Consider the following 9,390-nt stretch of genomic DNA (forward strand, 5'->3'; position numbering starts at 1 on the left):
CCAGCAATGTATCAGCAGCTTCAAGAGCTCCACATTCCCTATTATTCATGAAGCGCAAAGCAATATTCCAAAGATAGCTCACCAGCGATTTGTTCTTATTATTTTTACTATCAAGGACAGAATCAGATAATTCACATTTTCCTGCCTTCTTAGTAACATAATAAGTAAGTAAAAATGATTTTTCATCTATAAATTGTATATCCATGTTTCCTTCCCACGCAGTAAGAAGGATGGAATTATAATCATTTATATCAATTTCGATATCGGTTCGAGGAAGGGCATAGAGCCTACTTTTATATTTTAATTGTTTCCTATCTGCTATTGAACTTATGACATTTCTCATAACAAATGTTTCCGTAACACGGAAAACCGAAACGACATATACGAACTTTACGTCCTATCTTCTTAGAATGAAGACAATAATCGTTATGTTTGTGTTGTTGATATGTATTAACTGTCTGTATAATAATAGTGAAATATTTTTATCTGGCAATTTACAAGTTATATGTTGTAAAATAAAGATACTTCTTCTGGAGAAGATTCACCAATAATTGATGTATTTTTAACCCAAAATTACAAATGAAAATGTTGAATATCTCTACCTTGATATTCTCGTCGCCAAAAGTAATGTATTATTTCTCCGATCGGATGATTCTTTGGAACAAATAAAATCAAGCATTGTCCGAAACTTATTGTCGAGAAATCTCGATGTTGATACAGGATCTCTAGCAATAAGAACACTGGTAGATAAAGAAGACTCATTAGACCATCCATTTACTTCACGAATATATTCGCCTAATTCATTCCACATATACTCACTAGGACTCAATGTTAGAAACCACGTTGCAGGACCGTAATGTTGCGTCATACAATTTAAATCACTTCTTGGTTTATGCCAATATTGTTCCGTATTTCTTAAAGTAGAAAAAACAGTACTTAAATCAGATTCTAATAAATCTTTTTGCAATGCTTCTAAATATTCTAAAGTCGTGTAACGGTCTCGCAAATTAGTTATATTCAATTTATGATAAATACCACGATTTAATTGACATATATTCGACGTATATATTTAATAAATAAAATAAATATTATTGGTTTAATCTATATTGTGGATGTTTTGATTTTAAACGACAATTTGATAAATTCATGATCATGAAATTTAATTGATCTAGTTTGACATTGTCCATTAATACCAAAAGGATATAAATTTGGGAAACACAACAGATTTAAATCTTTTTCATCTATCTAAAGGTTATTTAAAGGCAAATCTTGAATTTTTAACATTTGATATAAGTTGGTAGCAGATTCGCGTGTTTTTTTTTCATATAAAGGATAAATGGTCATAATGACCATCACTGTCATCAACAATCTGAGTTAACATTGCTTTGTACTGATTATTTAAGATAGTTTCTACATTATCGTTCGTTTCTTTCATTGTATCTTTTGGACTCAATAATTTGTAATCGTCATCCAAAACAAATTCATTATTGTTTTCCGCTTCCTGTATTTGAAATTCTGAATTATTCAATTTCTCTAAACATAATATATCGTGAGTTTTTGGCAGTATAATATGACGATAAAGAGGATTGTTATGCTTTAACCATATTAAAGCATCAAATACTTTTTTAACATTTACCATTTCTTCCTAAATAATCTTAGATTTTGTCGGAATACTTCTAACTAAAATGTATAATTCATGATTTATATTTATTGGATCGGTATCCTTACATAATTTGTTCCACGTTTCTTGTAAAGGAAGTGGTAAATGAAAAGTTCTACCTTTTATTTTTTGTATCATTTGCCTTGGAGGCAATTTTTTGTTAATAACAGTTCCCATTTTAACAACAGTTTGATATGCCTTAGCTCTTTGTATGAGAATTTTTTCGAATGTGTTAAGAGATGCTATTACTTCGAGTACATCATGGACAATGAGATTATTTAAAACGCAATATGCAGGCATTAACCCGTTACGGAATTTGTTCACAATAATCGCATATATACTGTGAATTAATAATACTTCTTTTATATATGCTATTAAATCTCTCCAAACTGGAATATTTATTTATGCTTTAAACTTATTAATTTCGGATACATTTCTTTTGTAACAAAGTCTCTCACATAGTACACAAACATATCGAGGAGTGTTCATGGAGCGCTTAGTTAAAGCTTTAAACGCGTTTTTATATTTATAAATAATATCCTCATCACTCACAAAGTAGTATCGGTATACTGATGTCTGTACATACGATTTGCTGTTTCTTGTGCCAAAGTTATAATTTGATTTAATATATCTAAATCAGCAGATGTTAAAGTTTTCTCTAACATTTTTTCATAGAAATTTGTCATTTGATAAACTAACCGTTTAAAATATTTGACCAATGAGAAATGAGGTGATAACAATTGAACAGGAAGAAACATCGCTTTGCAAAGAGTTGTATCAATGTAACAAATATATGTGTGACCCAATTTCATATTTGAATTCTCTTTTATTGTACATTTATGAATTTTCTGTAATAATTCCGGTATTCTCTTGAAAGTACATGTACTTATCATTCGGAGGAATGTTTCATAACGATCAATTAAAATTGGATCATGAATTTTACATAATTCGTTACATAACCATGACTTTTTTGTTTGTCCTTTTATTAAAGGTAATACATTTGTATTTTGGTCTTTTAATTCCAGAGATTGTGATGAAATAATATTACGATACATAGAATCGATAAAATAATTTTCAGACGAAGTTGTATGCCTCGATTTGCCACAAAATGCACCTAATTTATCACTAATTGTGTTATGTTTAATAGCAAGACTGAAGCATACTTCTGATTTCTTTTTTAGTAAAGCTAATATTTTATACATATTGCGAACATGACTGTCTCGAATATGCATACAATTTCTAACCGTTTTTCAACGTGATTTTTAATATCAAATTTGTTAAAAAAAAAATAATATATCTCCTCAATAGTTTTAGGATTACGAAACTTAATATTATTTCGTGATCAAAACTTTTCATATTTTTTAATATTTTTGGCAATATCGCGATTATTATTTTTAACAAAAGTGGATTTCAATTTCTTTTTTTAATTATATCGTTTATTATATCATTTCGGAATGTGATGTTTTTATGCGTTATACATATACATACTGAATTAATTATACAATTATAAAAACAGTTACAGAGAATCGAAAGCCAAGTTAAAACGTTTATGTAAAATGATAATGTTAATATTCTTTGCCAATTAATTTATAAATTTTTATAAAAATTGTGAAATAAAAAGTATTAAAATTAATTAATTAGTTGAAAAAAATTTGAAGTCAAATTGAAATGTTCATGTAATAAAATGTTAACGTTTATATATTTTTATACTCATATATGTTACAGTAAAATATAATATATGCATTCTCCTTAACCTTGTCCTTTGCCATTCAATTAATCCTAATTAATTAATTTTAGCATTTTTTCCCCATTATAGTTAGATAAAGCTAGTTATTTTATATTATACAAATATGTATATGAATATGTATATGATCTAAATTGAAGTGTTCATATAACAAAATGTAATTTATACATATTTCTATATTCATCTAAAGCTATATTTTAACTTCATTCTTAATTTATAAGATTTTATTCATCCATATACATATCAGGTCCTTTTAGAGTATCGTTTATGTCTTTTAAACATTGTTTTTTTGTACACACATATTAGATCCTTTTAAGGTATTATTTAACATCTCTCTTGAACATTAATACTTTTTATGTAACTTTCATTTAACCTGCAACAGGAAGAAACATTACAATAAATAAATATCTTTTTTTCATAAAAATTATAAAATTTATCAATTCATTACACAATTACTAAAGTAAAATGATAATGTCAATATTAACATTTCAACTGGGCTTCCTATTCTTTTGAATTTTATTCTTTGTCGTTCAATTAATAATTAATTAATTTTAGGATTTTTTCCCAACCACAGTTAGACAAAGCTAGTTATTTTGTATTATATAGATATGTATATGATATTAATAGACAAAGTTAGTTATTTTATATTATAATATATAAATATGTATAAAAATATGAATCTAAATAACATTAAATTTCAGATAACATGAAATGTTTTTATAATAAAATAGTAACATTTATATTTTTATATTCTAAAACCATATTTTAATGTCGCCCTTAATTTAAAAGATTTCATTCACCCATACATATCAGGCCCTTTTTAGAGTATCGTTTCTTTTAAAGTATTGTCTCTTTTAAACACACATACTAGATCTTTTTAACACACATACTAGATCTTTTTAACACACATACTAGATCTTTTTAGAGTATTATTTAACATCTCTTTTGAACATTGATAATTTTTTTATTTCACTATTTTTATGTACATATTTATGTAAATATTTATGTAAACAATTTTAAGTAAATTTTGTATAAATAATTATAAGTTATCAATCAATGTTCAAAAGCGAAATAAATGATATACCCTCAATGGAATTAATATGTGTGTACAAATGAAATGGTTTTAAATCAATATTAAAATATATAAATGTTATCATTTTATCACATGATTTCAATTCGACTTCAGATTCTTTTCAAATAATTAACTAATTTTAATATTTTTTTTATGATTTGTATAAAAATATAAATGTAAACAGATAAAACTCCAAGAATATCTTTTTATTACTTCAGGTTTATGTTATCTAGATTCATACTCAAATATTCAATAATATAAAACAATTAGCTCTATCCAATTGTGATGGGGAAATTTACATAACATCAAATTTAAATTCATATAATAAAATGGGAACATTTACATATATTTTTATACTCATCTAAAGTTATGTTTTAATGTCGCCCTTAATTTAAAAGATTTCATTCACTCATACATATCAGGTCCTTTTAAAATATCGTTTATGTCTCTTTTAAACATTGTTTTCTTGTACACATACTAGATCCTTTTAGGATATTATTTGACATCTTTTTTGAATATTGATAATTTTTATGTAACTTTTATTAAAACCTGCAAGAAGAAGAAATGTTAAAATAAATAAATATCTTTTTTTGTAAACAAAATAAAAGAATTACAAAATTTATCAATTAATTATACAACTACAGAAACAGTTACAAAGAATCGAAAGTCAAGTTGAATAATGTTAATATTAATATTGAAACTGTTGTGCGGGTTGTTTCGGGGGTCGACCAGGGAGTCGGTGTGATGGAAGCACTCAACATCTTATTTGCTTGTCAATAAATTTTATTAAAATGACACAGGTTGTCCTTCTTAATTTGGACCGCGACGTGACGGCAAGACAAATCTCAATGAGTTCCGCCTTCTCGTACCGGTCTTCCGTTTTTATCCTATTCCAGGCGGCCTTGCAGCATAATCGAAAGGTTCGTTAGCGTTCGCGGAATATTTCTGGGTTGCGCGGCGGCTTTCCGCGTAAGGGCCGCGCAACCCGGATAGCGATTGCTTCACGTGGAGCGATTACAAAAGTAAATACGCGATTAGTACTGTAGTTTGGCGGTCACTATCGCTTAACAAAATAATAATCGTCGGATGAGTATCGCTTGCCGTAATCCGCTCGTTAGCGGTGGACGCGATTGCGTTCTTGGCGCTCGCGACAAAACATTTATATAAAATGATAATGTTAATACAAACATTAACATTTCAATTTGGCTTCCTATTCTTCTGAACTTATTTCTTTGTCATTCAATTAATAAATAATCAATTTTAGCAGTTTTTTCCAACTACAATTAGATAAAACTAATTATTTTATATTATATAAATAAGTATATGAATATGGTTCAGAAACATTAAATTGAAATGTTTATATAATAAAATGGTAACATTTATATATATTTTTATATTTATCTAAAGCCATATTTTAACGCCCTTAATTTAGAAGATTTTATTCACTCATACATATCATGTTCTTTTAGAGTATTTTTTATGTCTCTTTTAAACATTATTTTCTTGTACACACATTAGATCCTTTTAGAGTATTATTTAACATCTCTTTTGAACATTGATAATTGTTATGTAATTTTTATTTAAATCTGCAAGAGTAAAAAAAACGTTACAATGGATAAATATCTTTTTTTCATAAAAAGAAATAAAATAATTACACAACTTACAAAACAGTTAGAAAGAATCGAAATCCAAATTGAAACATTTATGTAAAATGATTTTTCTGAACTTTATTCTTTGTCGTTCAATTAATAATTAAATAATTTTAGCATTTTTTCCCAATCACACTTAGATAAAATTAATTATTTTATATTATATAGATATGTATTATATAGATATGTATATGAATAAATATGTCTAGATAACATCAACTTGAAATGTTCATATAATAAAATGTTCATATGATAAAATAACATTTATATATATTTTTATACTTATCTAGTCATATTTTAATTTCACTTAATTTAGAAGATTTCATTCAACCATACATATCAGATCCTTTTAGGATATCGTTTATTAAACATTAATAACAATAATGGAACTTTTATATATTTTAATCTGCAAGAAGAAGAAACATTGAAATAAATAAATATCTTTTTTTCATAAAAAGAAATAAAAGAATTATAAAATTTTTTCAACTTGGATTCCTATTCTTCTAAACATAATCTTTGCCATTCAATTAATGTTTATAAATTTTATAAAAATCGTGATTAATTAAAAAAGAATCTAAAGTTGAATTGAAATGTTCATGTAAAAATAAAATAATAAAATAGAAAAATAAAACTTACTTGCAAAATATAGTAGACATAAACATGAGTTACACTCCGAAACAAATTATCACAAACTGTTAAACTCGCCGCAAACGTCAACATCGTTGGCCATCACTCGGACGTGCAGAAAAAGAGTAAGCATACTATGCAATAGTAGTAAGCAATTTATTAATACTGCTAATGTTTCCTTTCCAATGCACGCGTATTTATTACACACGCGTATTTATTATTATATTGATACCCGAGAGGTTTACAACCAAAAATATTACCGTGTTTACATCAATCAATCAATCTTATCGACCCAGTGGATAAATCAGGCCGATAAGTCAGAGTTACTGCAGGACCTTGAGAACATTGATTCGCTAGATCCTACAATAATCCTGACTTATCAGTCTGATCCTGACTTATCCGCTGGGTCGATAAGATTAATAATGACATCTCGTGACAGACGTTGTAGTCGTACAAAGGCGACGATAATAATGATGATGTTTCTTAGTAAAAATTTCTAAGTAAAAATTTCCAAATCGGACTTTGCAATATCTCTGCTTATAGAGCACATAGCAGAAAAATAAAAATATTTTTATTATGCAAGTCGGACTCAAGCTATCGATCAAATCTATTTAAAACTTGATCAGTTTAGCCGTTATTGAGATTCGATAATTTCGGATGCTCGCATCTCGCCGACTCGCGTAAAGTCACATCACATGGTAGTTCTCGGTTGACTTGACACCTGAGACACTATCGTATCTCTTGATTAAGATACGAAAAATTAATTACTTAATAATTACTTAATATTTTATATTTTAGGTTAAAATATAGTATGATAAAATATAAAATATTTCGTCAATTATAAATTTTTCGATAACTTTACCATCGCATGAGGCCCTCCTCGATAATAAATAATTTTTAATTCGTTTTAATTAATATTTCTTTTTATCTTCAACCTATAGGTGTTATTTAGATAGTCAATATTAAGTGACCATGTATCGCAAATAGAATATTTGAAATTATAAAATTTGTCCAATGAATCACTCCAAAAGTTAATAACAGAACATATATATATATATATATATATATATATATATATATATATATGTTCATATATACATATATACATATATACATATATATATATATATATATAAATACATATATATATATATATAATATATACATATATATATATATATATATTTGTTGTATATATATATATACTTACAACAAATTTTTCAAATGATGTAAAACAATGCTACTACTGTTTACAGACAGACAGTGTGCAGTAGATTTAAAAAACTACAATAAGCGAAATGTATTATTAAATAATTATAAAATTAAGTTAAACAACGCAAATTTATATTATTTTTTAAAGAAAATTAAAGCTACTATCATTTGGGGTAGACTTTTCAATAAAAATAAAAAAATACATATCATTTTGGTTACACAATAAGCGAAATGTATTATTAAATAAAAAAAGAAAATTGTTACATACACATATGTATTAAGATAAAATGAAAGCTATTACCACTTGAATTGCGAACATATTATTTGAATTGAGTTAGACAAATTTATATTATTATTTTTTAAAGAAAATTAAAGCTACTATCATATGAATTTAGAAGATTCTTTAATTGAAATAAAAAGATACGTAACACTTTGTATGTAATATTAAATCAAGAATAAACTTGTTAAAAACTAAGTATTCTGTCGATCATCAAGAATAAACTTGTTGTTAAAAACTAAGTACTCTGGCATTAAATTTCTTTTTTAAGTTTATTTCAAATATTTAATCGTCAAGTCAAGTACTTCTTCCGTTTAACAAAAATTCAAACTTATATGCCAGTTAATCTATCATCAGCTAGAGTAAACTTTTAGAATTTCTGCTAAACGGAACAAGCACCTAATTTGGCGACTTGATATCTTAAAATAACAAAAGGAATAATTTAATACAGATGCCGGAGCATCTTATTTTTTAACATAAGTTTATTCTTGCTGGTTAATAGATCGACCTGCATTTAAGTTCGAATTTTTAACAAATGGAATAAGTTCGATTTATTTATTTATTTATTTAAAATCACATATGCCGGAGCATCTAATTCTTTAATATAAATTTACTTTTGCACATTACATGTGCACTTGGCAACTTTTTTTACTTTTTTAATAAATCTTTTTTAATAAATTTTGATATCATATACTATTTACGCAGATTAAACTTTGCTGCTACTTAACTTGGCTTATATTTATATTTGGTTAATTGCTTGTAAAAAAATCTGTAAAAATAAAAAATAATGATTTAATTAATTTGAAGAAACATACTTTATAAATTTATATCTTTAAACGAATTAAAACTCAAATTATATCTCTAACTACGTGCCGCTATAAAAAATATATATATATCTTTATATGTATATATTCATATCTTTTTTTTAAATAGATATTATAAATCTTTTTAAATTAATTTTTTTAACCTGTTATTGCACTGTCTATCACTTTCTACACACTTCACACTTATCAATTATGATTTATACTTTGATTGATATTTTGAATGTTTCTGTTAATGTATTCAATTGATATTATGATTATATGAAGTTACTAGATTTAATATAATTTATATTAGGCGCGAAAATTCTGCCTCGCCGAGTAAAGCACG

The 9,390-nt window shown here is 26.0% G+C and overlaps 1 long non-coding RNA gene and 1 pseudogene across 1 annotated transcript; both read right to left on the reverse strand.

The window, feature by feature from the left end:
• Window positions 1-33: 33 nt before the first annotated feature.
• LOC148935309 (uncharacterized) lies at window positions 34-2,919 on the reverse strand (annotated as a pseudogene).
• A 155-nt stretch (window positions 2,920-3,074) lies between these two features.
• On the reverse strand, window positions 3,075-7,842 carry LOC148935310 (uncharacterized). Its single transcript, XR_016140338.1, has 2 exons — window positions 6,762-7,842; window positions 3,075-3,777 (listed from the first exon to the last, which is right to left on the reverse strand). It is a non-coding gene; the product is annotated as an uncharacterized LOC148935310 (long non-coding RNA).
• Window positions 7,843-9,390: the final 1,548 nt, after the last annotated feature.

The sequence above is a fragment of the Pogonomyrmex barbatus genome, unplaced genomic scaffold, assembly GCF_055798465.1.
Source record: "Pogonomyrmex barbatus isolate J1 unplaced genomic scaffold, ASM5579846v1 scaffold5, whole genome shotgun sequence".
Taxonomy (NCBI): domain Eukaryota; kingdom Metazoa; phylum Arthropoda; class Insecta; order Hymenoptera; family Formicidae; genus Pogonomyrmex; species Pogonomyrmex barbatus.